This window comes from Strigops habroptila, chromosome 10, assembly GCF_004027225.2.
Source record: "Strigops habroptila isolate Jane chromosome 10, bStrHab1.2.pri, whole genome shotgun sequence".
NCBI lineage: Eukaryota > Metazoa > Chordata > Aves > Psittaciformes > Psittacidae > Strigops > Strigops habroptila.
In genome coordinates this window covers 9,621,845-9,635,899 of record NC_046359.1, presented here as the reverse complement: position 1 = coordinate 9,635,899, position 14,055 = coordinate 9,621,845, and positions in this window count along the sequence as shown.

Below are 14,055 nucleotides of genomic sequence, written 5' to 3'. Positions count from 1 at the left end.
GCATATAAAGAAAGATTTGTTTCTATTATCATAGCAAGCAGGATGCAACGCGTACTACTGAAAGGTTCACAACTATGCAGCTCTAAAGGGGGTTATGTCAGAAATACTGCGAAAACAAACACGGAGCTATACAAAGCCAGGATGGTTTGCTATGGCTCAGTCATCCAAGTTAATGATGCTGCCATGCCACAGCTGCACGACCATGCTGGGTGGGTCTCCAGCAATTCTGTTTTGCATCTGTGGAGCTGACTCAGCCTCCAGACAGGCTGCAGGGCCAGTGCTCTTTCTTGGGGAGGTGGGAGTGGGGAAGAAGACAGGGGATGGAGTCAAAGAGGGGCCTTGGTCACAGCTCTGGTGGCTGGAGAAGTGGGAGGAGAAGGGTGAGGAAGGTTACGTGTGAGGAGCACTGGGAAGGACAAATTCTCCCTCTTCCAGCAGGAGCCACTTCCCTGCATCCTGCCTGCCCTCCCTCAGCAGCTCTGCCCAGTTTAGCTTCTCTGGGCTGTAGAATGGGCAAAGCAAATGATGGAACAGTGGCTGTTTTTCTGCTAGAGGCTTGCCTTGCCCATGCCTGAAACCAGCCCCATGTGCTCCACTTCATGGTTGGTTGTAGCAGTGTGATTTTGTTTTAAGCAGATATCCGAGCTGAAGACCTGATGGTTGTTGAAGTTCCCTGCATGGACCAGAGACAGCTAAGAAAACAATGTGTTAGTTTGGTAATAACGACCCTTATCATCCAACAATTAGTAAAAGCTGTGCCTATTAACATGCATTTGATGGTTGCATTGAATCATACATCTAAAGCCTGTTTATTTAAGCCATCTCAGACTGAGACAACTCACTTATCATCATGCTGGTTTTAGCAGGTACAGTTTTTGGAAATCCTTCCTCTCCTTTTTCTGAATCTACATCACCCATTTTCCTGCCTCCTCCCTGGTTCCTGTGCCCAAGAGCAGAGCAAGATTTAGCAGAGGAGCTGCAGTCATAGCTCAGGACCCAGCTATGGCAGGCGAGAGCTTAGGACTCACCTCACAGGACCTGGCTTCCCATTGCTTTCAGTCCATATTGCACCAATCTACAGTTGCCAGCTCAACAAAATCAAAGCAGTGTAAGGCTAGTGTCACGCTGCAATGAACCAGACCATTGACATCCAGGTAGAAGTTTCAGAGCGTCAAATAATGTGTTTTTTCTCCTATAAGGGTTTCAGCTAAGAAAAGCTTTTCTGCATGAGATTCGGAGAGGCTCTCTCCTCTAATTCCCTGAAGAAAACCCAAAAGCAGAAAGCGAGACCAGCATTGCATTGGTATATTGGCTGATGGGTACAAAATCTTCTGACAAGTCGTTTGCTCAGCCCTGATTGAAAATATCTTTAATTAAAACACCACATCAGAATCCTGAACCAATTTCAGCCCAGCTCTGCTAAGTGCTTTGTACAAAACATTAACTCTAAAATCTCATTACACATTAGCAATCCCTGTGACAAACATAAATGATAATTTAGCTCTAATGCATTCTGGAGCAAGCCATTTTTAAGAGAGGCACATGATATCAGCTTGCTAGGAGAAGGGGAAGAGTTGAATTTATCTGTCTCTTTATTTTTTAAACAAATGGCTCTAGCTGGTTCAGCAATGGGCTGTACAAATCATTGTAGTGTGTAGATCTGACAGTACACAGCAGCTGTTTAGCCCAAATCTGGCAGTTGAGCCTGGGCTGGGTTTTGAAATCCCACCAGCAGTGCCGAGTTCCCAGGTCTTTAAGCATTTAGAGAAGGAAAACATGGATGGGGAAGGTGGGGATGTTTGTTGATTTTACAGGGCAGTGGGGAGAGAGATATATCCAGAGACCGGAGGTAATCTGAGCTTGCCTAAAAACACAGGCAGAGTCAGGGACGGGGAAGGAGGAGGTGGGACTGACAGCAAGCAGTCACTGCAGCTGGCTTCGGAGGCAAGAAGTATGAGTGTAAAAAGGGCAAGACATGCAGCGGTGGGGTGATCCCTAGCACTGGTGGGGATTTTGCACCACTAAACATCGCACAACCCAGCCAGGACAAGAGGAGACACTGCAGGGGACAATATTTATATAAAGTACAAGAACTGTCTTAACAGCACTTCTAGGCTAGAGGGATGGCAGTGGAACTACTGTTATTTGCACTGTTTATTGTCAGAAAGATGTTAAATATCCCTTCTTTGATTAACAGCAACACCCTCAATCTCTCCCCAGTCTTGAAAGTGACCTTTCCAAACTCCTCAGGCTGCACCTGGATCAATTTTTCTGTGTGCAAGTGGGCATGTGGGCATTTAACTTCTTGAAGTTGGGAAAATTATGGCTATTTACTATGGGATTATAAAGCATGTACATGACAAATATTATACATTATAAAAACAGGCAATACCCAACAAGCCTATCTTGCCCCACATTTTCAAGTACTAGATTTGGTCATTTCCTTGAAATCTAGAGCTGGAACCAGATTTTCTTATTGGCTGACATGAGGTGACTGAAGTTTTCAGTAAAGGGAGGGCTTTTCTCTCATCCACCACTAGATGAATGCACTAGAAATCAGAAAGATTATTTCTGATCAAATTTGGTTTGGGGAGGTGGAAGGAGAAATATCACCTGCATCCATTCTCTTGTCAGAGCTGAGACATATCCCTGTGGCTCTGTGGATGTGATGTTTCCAGTGGAGACAGACTGTTGCATCTGGAGAGGAAAACGTGTGAATCAGAAACCCCTCAAACTTGACAATGCTCTCCCGTAAAAATACATGAAAACCCCTATGTTTGCTCCCGCAAGGAACAATCCCCCTTAAAACTTCTTGTAGGATGGATGCAGTTTCAACCAGCTCTTCTTTCAGCAGCAGCTGTGCTTTAACTCTGCCCCACAGAAGTCAAGAGATGCTTACCACTGTCTTCAATGGGTGCCAAGCCACATTAGCTTCACGTGTTTTTGAAAGCTCTTTCTTGTATGGCAGAAGAAGGAAAATGACCACATTAGGCTAAAGAAAAGGGCTTCATTTTTCTTTGTAACTGAAATGTCATTCTGTGATTTTCCATATTTCCAGTCCCGGAGGCACTGCCTGGTACTGACAAAGCAACGCAGCTCTGTATGGGGAAAGAGGCTGTTCATGCCTTCTTCCAGAGCTCTGCAGTGGGTGGAAGGTCCAGCAATCCCAATACAGAGATCTGCTAAGTGCATGGCGTTTTACCTACACCTCCATTTCCAAAACATCTGAAAACTATGGCACATATCAGACAATGAAGCTCTGTGTGAGATGCAGGAAAAATGAGAAGCCCCACAGGAGGTTTATGTGGAAAAGCAATGAGCTTTTCTGCAGGGAGGCTGACGGCTGTCAGATGGTGGGGGGATGACTGGTTACTGCAAGGCCGACAGTTCCTTGATTTTTATTACTTAATAATAGTAGCTTATTATTCTCTCTGTCTTAGTCTGCAGTGAAGACCAATGTCCCAAAATCAGTCAGCTTCTTTAGAAGACCTTTCCTTGCAGGCTTCTGCCTTTCCACACTGGCCACTCAATGGACTCACTGGTTCTCAGGAAAGCCTCTCTGATACATACGTTCCCATTAGCTACTCATACCTCTTCAAGTGCTAGCTCTTACAAAATTCAAAGGGGGAAGGCAACTACCATTTTACCTTCTGTATTTAATTCTCCTTCCTCTTAGCTTTGCTCAGATTGGATTTCTCCTTTCTGAAAAAGACAGAAGATGGGCTTAAATTAGGTGTTGGACCTTGCCACTTTATGTTGGGTTTTCCTCCTCGCCTTGCTGGTTATTGCTGCAAAAGCCTCCTCTGCCTTACATTCAGATCAGATGACTTGGAGCGTTCCTGGTGAGCCCACAGATTCTCATTACTTCACATACAATAAAGCTTTCCTGAATTACCTTCTTTCTTCTATAGGATTTGTCTTCCAAACCACCCTGTCACAATGCCAGATTTCAGCATGGTTTCCCTTCCTCTCCCCTTGCCACACTTGCCTCAGATACTGAACGCTTTTATCATACCCTTTCACTAACAAGTAGCATGATGTGAAGGTAGCCCTATTTCTGTAACTGCACCTGTTTTAGGTAGCCATCCTGTTTCTGTCCTCTGGGTTGAGACCAGTGCACCGCATTTCAAACACAGTTCAGTCAAAAAACACCACATATTGCCCATGGAAGGGGTGGGGATTAATTTGAGCTGATACTCATCTTTCCTCCTCTGCATGCCCTTTGGCTAATTGCTAAGTCATGTTTGCTGGCTCTGCAGAAGCAAGTCCATTTTGGAGGGGACCAGCTTGATAAACACCACAGGGTGGGAACAGGAGCTGTGTTAAATTTGTGTTTGGCAGTGACAATCAGCATTATCAAGTGATGCTTCATTAGTCATGTGAAGAACTGGACAATGCTGTTGCTTTATTTTACAGCCTTCTGCCTCAGTTACAAATTCATACCCTGACCTTGGTCCATATAGCTCCAGCCATAACATTGTCCTTCTGCAGTATATCTAAAAAAAAGTCATTAAGGCCTTTGATGACTCTTGATGTGTTTCACAGCTCTGCCTACATCCCTGTATAGCTGCGTACCACACCTGCCCTTGTTTAAAGACAGCAACTCAGCCAAGTTAGCTTAAAAAAAAAGAAAGAAAATAAAAAGGTTCAACTTGCCCCACTCCTTAGTTCAGTTTACCCTTGCAGAAAGTCACTGCCTGTGTGCTTTGTGCCAGTCACATGCTCAAAAACTACATTTGGTTCACATCAAGAACTTACTTCTCAACACCTCTCCAGCAGAAAGCATAAGCTTCGCTTTCCGTGGAACACATTGCATTGCTCCAAAAATAGTCTTCTTCAGCTTGTTTAAGAACAATCAAGCTACCTGTTCGAGAGAAAATCTATAGCTACAGGCAGGACCCATGCTGGAGCAAGGCAAAAGACAAACTAGCTCCTGACAAGCAGCATGGTGCAAAGCAGCAGGAGGAAGGGGTGGGAGAAATTAATTGGGATAGGAAGCCTGAGGGTTACAAGGAAACAGACACAGTGAAAGACAAGAGAGAAGCATGGACAGGCCTTGCATATGCTCTCAAAACCGTGCATCACATATGTCTGGATGTGAATCAATTAGATGGGTGGGTCAAATACAAATAAGCCTGCATCTGTGAGAGATGAGGTAAGTCTAAACTGGCAATGACACCACAAAGATTAGACAATGACTATTTCGGACCTGCAGCTCTTCATGCAGCAGACTCTGGTTCACCTCCAGTCTGCTTGTGGTGGCAAGAAGGCTCCTCAGTGCTCCTACTGCCTTCTCCCAGCAAGGGCCCCTATGCTATTTGCTTGGCTTTTGTACACTTTCCTCTGGGGAGTGCCCGTGCCATAATCTGCCCTGTTAGGCTGCAGCTTCTCCACACAGCTGGAGCCTGGGGAAGGGAAGCATGAGGCAGAGGCACACCACAGCTTGCTGGATCCCCTCTGCCTGGGACCAGCCTGGACATGCCACTGCCCAGCCACTTGGGCAGCCTTTTCCCTCCTACTGAATGAAGAAGACATGAATGCATCAATCTTCACAGGATAACCACTGCCCAGGTGGAAAATACCCTCTTGGAACTTCTGCTCTTGGTTCTTCTCTCCCTGCCTTTGCTTGACCAGAGGATATTCTCTGCCAGCAACATTTCTGTAAGGATTTTCTGGTAGGACACCCACAAGTGCTGCTGGAAGTGGCTGGGAAGCGAGGCGCGTGAAGTGGTAGGACTGTATCTGCTCTCAGATACAGATAAGTGCCCCCCTTAAGGAGGGGCCCGTGGGGATCACTTTCCAATGCTGCAGCCCTTGCAGTATCTATGGCATCCTCTGCATAGTCTCCTGTTGTTGGTTATGCTAGTGGAAAGAAATTCCTTACCCTATCACACAGGCTGTACCTGTCCCAAGAGGTGGCTGCCCTGGCTCATGATGTCCTTTTCAGTAACCTGCATTCACAGTGATTTGTGACTGACTGTAAATGTGCCACCGATGCCTGGTGTCACCAGAGCTCTCCAAGGAAAACCCCTTGCCATGGCATCTCTGCCTGATGTTAACCCTGTAAGGGAGGCTGGGATAAAAGCAAGCTGTGCTGTGCACTCTGCTTCATGCAAGGCATCCCAGAGCACAGGGCGCAGCCATCCCTGCAGAGCAGCTAGGTCGGCCTACAGCAGAGCAGCCGGGGTGGCCCACTGGCCATGCTGGCAAGTCCTGTAATGGGTTCTGCTCCAGCATCATTCTACACAGCACAGTAAGGGCACAGCCACGACCACTCAAACAAATGCAGATTGAGTGCATCGGCTGAGGGGCTGACAAACGTAAGGAGGAATGGGATGTGCAGCAGCTCCTGGTGGGATCAGAAGCAGCGCTGCTTTCACACAGGTTTTGCTTAGCATAAAGGCTCCTCTGATGTTTCATGACTATCAAAGGCTTTGAAATTCACAGGAATTTCAAGGAAGGCAGAAGTTCATCTGAAATGAGAGAAAGATTATATTTTCCCTCCCACCATATTTCCAACTTCCCAAGAATTTTCCTTTGAAGACTCCACTGCTCCCAGAAATGTCTTTGTGATGTTTTTTAAGCCATTTCCCGTACAGGACCATCACTGCACAGCACAAGCAAACGGTAGAGGTTCAGAAAGCAAAGTATGGGGTGAGAAAGTGGGGGTGCTGGTGAGCTTCAGTTTCTCAACAAAACGAAATCATCCCACCACGTAGTAGTGTGGTTAGGAGGCAAGTATACCAGATGTCCGATACTGGAGAGAGAGCGGGGCCTTTCTGTGGGGCAAAACAAGGACCGAGCAGTGCCTTACTGCCTCATTGCTGATCAGAGCAAGAATACAGATTTGGATTAAGGGAGAAATGCCACTTTTTCAAACTTTCTCCTAAGGCAGAAGGGTCTCTCAGTGAGGCATTTTGCTTTCCAGCCCCTGGAAGGGGACTCCTTAACTGATCTGCTCTGATATCTGACCACCAGGGAATAGATAAGCATGGGGCAGACTGCAGAAGCTATGAGATGAAACTGCTCCTTTCCCTCTGATATAAGAGAGAGCTGGTGTTGAACCTATTACTCAGATTATGGTGGATCTGAATTCGTTTTCACTTGAGCAGCAGCTACAGAGACAGGGCAGCTGGATTAAGTTTCACTTTCTTATGTAAAATGACTTAACTGGGTAGATAAAACTTAATATATTTGTGAAGCCTCATGTGTTTCCCTGAGACTTGATCTCAATAATGTCTTATGAATGCCTAGCTGATTGTTTAATGAACTAGTTTTCTCCCTCTCAGACTGTTAATAATAAATTGTAAGTAGAAGAACTGTACAGACTGCTTGAAATAATTCCTCTGGTATGAGTTCAGCTGCAGAACTTGCACTGTTTTGTATCCTGCTACCTCTGAGCTAGTGTTTTAGATGAGGATTTTGGGGCAAAGGAGTTTTCCCTGTTCTTGTGAGGTAGGAAATCCCTAGGGACCTGAAAGGCAATGAATGAGCCACACTGGGGAGAGTCAGCTTTACAAATACATGAGGCTTCAGTGGAAACCAGCTAGCTTTTTGTGCACTGTTGTATACCTCCCAGATGGACTTTCAGTCTGCAAAGCAGAGGCAGGAGGAACAGAGAAGTTTCATAGACAGAAGAGGAGGGATAATCTCGTTTCAAAGCTGTGGTACAGGACTAGGATCTCACTGTCTACCTCACTAGCCATTGGGCTCAAGAGAGGCTCAGCACAAGCCACGTTCACCTCACATATGTTTTGCTGTCTGAAGAGCTCATGTCCAGCCAAGACAACTGCATGAGGAGCCTGGGCAGGACACAGAGTTGGAGAACGATTCCCACTGTTTGTATTTGTCTTTCTTCTAATCTAGGAAGAACTGCCCTTAGAGCTGCCCATGTCCTTCAGCTCATGAAGGAGGGAGCCAAGTTGAGAAGCCCAGACCAGGACTAGAGTCAGGCATCCCACTACTGGTGCCAACACCACCCACCCACATAGGAGTGATAGGAGTGTTATGTTGGATGGGTCTTCTATTAAAAGCTCTTAAATACAAGGGGAGGGGGGTGTGTTAATACCCATGAGCTATAAGAACTTCAAGTTCTCAACACCTGAAACTATTTTCGGTATAATCCACAGATTACAAAAGTCTGTCCCTTAGCACAGTTCATCATAGAGGTTTCATAGATCATTTCACTTGCAAGATTAAAATAACAGCCCACATTATACCCATAGGCATGTAAGCGGATCAAACTCAGCTACCCCAGTTACTCTGAAGCACTATGTTCACAGGGGCAAAAACAACAGAGCATTAAAATAGAAGGACTGAGCACCAGAAGAGAGTAAATGAAGGATGGCATGAAAGACATGGAGCGCTAGAATGTCAGCTGCATTTACAAACTTCCATTATTAGCCTTCACCTTCATCCTCGCCTTCTCCAAATGAAAGTGCTTTCACTTTAAATAGCATCGTGAAGTTGCTGAAAACATCCAGTGGCGCAGTTTCCTGCATGCAGCCAAGCCAGCCCATGCTTTGCATTCAAAACGGAGGCAAATGGCTTTCATAATCCCCAGCATGCTGGTACCACAGGTGGAGCTTAAAGCCAAGTGGAGACATTGAGGACATCGCGCTCAAGGGAGGGAAGGTGGCAGAGCAGAGCAGCCTTTGAAGCGGTGAGATGGGCACTGTCCCACCCTGCAGTGTGGGCAGGGTGAAAAGCAGGAAGGACAGAGCGGGCTGGCATGCTTTGTGCTGTCCCCAGGAGCACAGGGCCACTTGTCCAGAGACAATCCCACGTGCTTCTCTGCCCAGTTGCTGCACACCAGTGCAACCAGCTCCAGCTGGCCAGGTTTCTGTGGGCAAGACAAGAGAGTGATCTGCAGCTGAAGTCCTGGTGGTGAGGGGTACGAAAGGGTTATTCAAATAAAAAACAATTCTGCAGCTTTAGAGAGAAATGCCAAATATTGAAAAACCATGGAAAGCTTCCTAATTACTTACACTGAGTGCTGGAGCATACATGGATATTACAAAGGCATTTCTTCCATTAGTAAGGTTTGCATTAAAACCACTGTCCCAGGGTCCCCTCTGCCCAAAAGGCAGCCCTGAGGCACACCAAGGCTGCAGGTTGGCTTGGAATCTCAAGTGAAGAACCATGAGATGGGCAGATCAGCACGTTTGGTATTGCTCATTGGAGTGACTCACAGCTTAGATGAAGATTACTCACTGCTCCTTTCAGCTGATCAGAGCTCACCTCTTTCCAAAACCAGAACTAGCAATTGCAAGCTATGTAAGTCATCCTGTGCTGAAACACGGTGGTGCTGCAGAACGGCCGGGAGGGATGCTCTGGCTTCTCTGCTCCATCTGCTTTCTCTATAGCTCCCACAGCACTGACCGGCTGGTGGCATGTCAGCTTTCCATGCCCACAGGGTGAGGGGCTCCCACTCCCTGCACAGGGCACAGCCAAGTCACTGTTGGTCCCTGGGTCGGAGGCTGTGAGGTTTTAAGCCACTGAATAACGAAGTTGCTTCATGATGGCCATTTGTGCAAGCCAAGCTGCTGGTCTGCCTTTCTCAAAGGACCCAGAAGTCACTGAGGTCATTTCAGGAGAAAAAAAATCTAAGAAAAGTGTGAAAGACAGACAAATAATGAAGAGCGAGTCTGGGCAGCTGGAAAGCAGAGGCAAAAGGCAAGGGCTGGAAGAAGACAAATGACACCAGAAGTCTGAAAAGTGGTGGCTGGCAGACTCCTACGCCCTAAAAGACATGTAGGCACCAAACTGCTGACTGACATCAAGGGTGAGGTAGATAGATATCTTTGTTCCTTTAAAACTCAAGGTGTGGATTCCTCCCAGGCTGCACCTGATCCTCAGAAATGACAACTGAATGGCAGAGCCCCAGAAAGTTCTTCTGTTTCATCCCAGGTATTACAAAGTGGGATATGACAAACACTTGAGGTATCCCAGTTCCTTTTTCTCTGCTCTGATAATGAATGTTTTGATTTCAGCTAGTCTCCCCCACCTCCTTATCTATATGAAACCACCATTTTAAAAGCACTGGGTTTGGTGCTGAATTGCTGACTCCTGCACTTGGGCAAAATTGCTCCAGAAATCAGAAACCACTTGTGGGTCAGCATTTAATAACCTTGTATTAAACTGTGTGGTCATTATTGCCCTTGTGTTACACTATGCTCTTGGCAGTCACTACAAGCTCTTGTAAAAATACCTACTCACGTCTATGCTTTCATCATGGTGCTTTACTAAAATAGCTCCCGTATGGCAAATGCTCTTCCATGATTAGTTCTCTCTCCCCAGCCATATTGCTTGTACAGCTGCTTCTCCTTTGGTTGTCAGACCCTCATGGCACCAAACCACTGACCTCGCCTATGTTTGGCAGGGATCTAGGAAGCATTTCCGTATTTTCCCACAATAGTAACATCATTATTTTTAGCATTTGGGATGTTAGGGAATAGGCAGAGAAAAGAAAGCAGATTCTGTCAAAAATACATGCCCCAGTTCTTAAAAAATGTCATGTTTCAGGCACTAATTCAGCCTCTAGTTATTAGGGGCAAGGCTAAGATAACCCTGTATCTAACAAACACTCAGCTGCTGGTTGAAAGATCTTTGTGCCTTCCTGTAACAAATCACAGTAAAATGTCTGGTGGTTGGAGTTGTAGCTTATTTATAAGGATGCCTTAAGCAAAATCTGTAGGAGAGGGAGAGGAGGGGAGAAAACATCCAGCCAGAAATTGTATTTAATCTATGGAGGAGCAGGTGATGACGTAGGAGATCCAAGAATGCTGTTTTTACAGCTATGAAAATAACAACAAACACTGTAGTTCTGCATTCAGGCCACCAAAAGAGAACTCTCGTGAAGCGAGCAGGTGGGGCTGCATTAAAATTGCAAGGAGGAAACGTCTCTGAAGTTATCCATTTTCCTTTCAAAAAGATTCTTGCAGCAGGCAGGGATCAAGTAATTACTTTGCCCCTGTTCAAAAGATATCTCAGAATAGTAACAGACCACACACCCAGGAGATGATTAAAGGAAGTCAGGGGTCAGGAACACAGAAAAGCTTGTGATACAGAGGAGGAGATTTGCATGTCCATTAATATTTCATGACTTACCAGACATGTGGTTCAGAACAAGTATCTGCACAATAAAGTAGAATTGTCTGCCATCAGGTTGCATATTTTAAGACACACCTGAGTCATAAAGGCATTATTTACGTGCCTTTATCCATGAACGGAATGCAAAACTCTCCCGATGCTTGTACTTATCATAGGGGAACCTGGAAGACCTGTCTGAGGGCTTAGCAGGATTTAAGTGGGGCCTCTGCGCTGGGCTAGACCTCTGCACAGAGTGAGTTTCAACCTAAAAGCAAAGCGTAAGTAGTATTTTAATTCCTGCAGGCCTATTAGACCCAGTACAAAGGAAAAGAGCTACTACATTGTTGGTATGTCTCTTCAGCCGTTATTCCAACCCGTGAAACAAAAGTGCTATTTATACACAAGTTTATAGGTAGCAGTGCAGACAGAAGACCTTGTATTCTCCACCATTATACCTATTATAGACACATCAAAGCTGGTAATTAAATTTTGGGGGGAAAAAAACCACCATAAATGACTCCTTTTCTCCCAATAAAAAGAGCAAAACGTGTCAAGGATTAATCAGAAGTATTTCGTCCCAGGATTTTGGCAATTGTGCTTCATGAGGTTTTATTCTGAGTGAACAGAGTTCACTGTGGCAGCACAATCAGGTCCTTTCCTCAAACGCAATCAAAGCTAGGAATTTTCCCTGCCTGCACAGGCCTGTATGTGGCTGGAATAAGCAAGCGGAGCAAGTGGTTCGGCCGACTCACCGGCACAACCAGACTCTCCTGCTGCCGTGAGCCACTGATGTAACTTTTTTCCTGCCTTTGCGACTGGGCTCTGCCTTTCCCAACCTGCTATCAGCGATGAGACTCTTGACTTGAAAGGAACATGGAGAGCCAGAGTAACATTGCTAAATTGTCCCAAGGAGTTCCCCAGAGCAACAAGGCATGTTGGCATTGTTTGTCAGAGCTGCTGCTACTTTCATTCCCTTAGTGCTCTGTGTGTGAGTGAAGAAAAAGGCGAGGGAAAATGAGGACTTGTAGAAAGAAAGAAAAACCAGACGGCACCGGAATTGCACCCAGTGTTTTACTGACAAGATATACAAGTCCTTGCTCGGAGGATTTATAGCTGAAATGAGTCTAATAGCACAGGGCCTGATGGCCCTGTCTGTGTGCATTGCAAATTACTCATACGAGCAGCCCGACTGACTCCGTCTGAAGGATTCTTCAACGTACACAGTCTGGCTCACAGTGATTAGTGACAGCAAACTGCAAGGGGAAAAGGGATGACAAGGGAGAAATTGCTCTAAGGCAACATTATTTACTGCTTCCCTCCCTCCTAAAAAGAGTCAGAAGTTTGACTATTCGGTTGTTGGTTTCACTTCTGTTTTAAAACAGGCACTTGCCAGAGTGGAAATAATTTATTTCAAGGTTCCCTCACACAGGGAAGTCTGAAGACAAACCCAGAGCAGCTGAAAGTCCTGCTTCATTAATGCAATTTATTATTATCATCATTGTGATGTACATGACAACTAAAAAAATGCAGTTGTTTACTGCACCAAGATAAAATCTTAGAAGTGTCTGGACTGAGGAGCTAAATCCCCACTTCTCCACCTTCTACTACACTCAGGCTGGCCAAAAGTGTTTGTTTGCCTGCTGACTTGCAGTGGAGTGTGACCAAGGATATATCACATATATATGGGCTTTTCTGGGACTGGTGGCATGAGATGGTTCTGTTTTATACCTACCTGCTAACGCTGGCTCTTGCTTGAGAAACCCAAAGCTCTGTCTCACAAACAGCATTTATCCCTTTCCTTCAGAAGAAAGTAGAAAGATTATTGCAAAACTGGCATCTCAAATGTAACCATTCACAGCTACAAGCCTGAGGCTGCAAACAGTGTTGTTCTTGCATGAAAGTTAATTATTTTAAGGCATTTCAGTTTCAAACATCATACGGTAGCCTCAGAGTTAAAACAATCAGAACCTCACATGATTGCAGAAGAATCTGGTGTTTGTATGCTAACTTTTGTTTTAAGGAAGAGCCATACTAACAAAGCAAAAGGCAACATCCAGCACCTGGGTGTGGATTAAAAAAAGCCACCTGCTTTTTAAGTTCAACTCTCAAATGGAGATGGTGTATATCACAAGTATCCTCTCCTACATCCAATAAAACTCATGCACCTTTGTTTAATGCTGGATGCTGCCTCACTGCATCTTTTTCCAGTTCCTTGAATTTACTGCGTATTATAAAAGATCTAGATTTGTAAAGGGCATAGTGTGCCAAACCACCACTGTATCAGGATTGCTATAGTCAAAAGCTCAAAGCTGTTCAACACAAAGATCAGTGGGAATATCTGTGTGCTGGACTTTCCAGTAGGCTCTGTGAATGCCAAAGAGTATTGGCAGACAGGCATTTTCCCAAAAGGCAGCAGAAAATTTAAGCAATGTTGGTATTTCAATGCCTGATGATACTAACAATCCAATGAGTAAGAAGTCGTGTGCTAACGTACTCTAGTACCATCATCATGCCCATCTCCCATGTCGTACTGGGAAATTCTGACTTCTACCAAGTGGATTTGCAATACAATCCTATTTTGCCTGCCCTGGATCCCAAGTGCAATCAGCATTCCCTGCTTCTACATTCCATTGGCAAAGAGACAAAGCAGTGCTGTTCCCTGCAGCTGCACCTCTGTCCCTTCCCCTCTCCCTGGACATGTCGACTGTGGAAAACTGGAATGCAGCTCAGTCCACCCACAGTGAGCCTGGAGGGTGGAGACAGTTGGGAACCAAATCAAGCCAAAGCAAGAGACCGCCATCTCTGGCACTACTGGTACCCACCGAGGTAAAATCTGGTCTGAGACTAGGACTCAGCCGACCTATGCGATTGTGCAATCTTCTTATATCATGGGTTTGACTAAGCAAGAAGTCAAGGTATTTTGTTTTGCTTACATGCTTTATTTTTAAGTACATTCCAGATTGT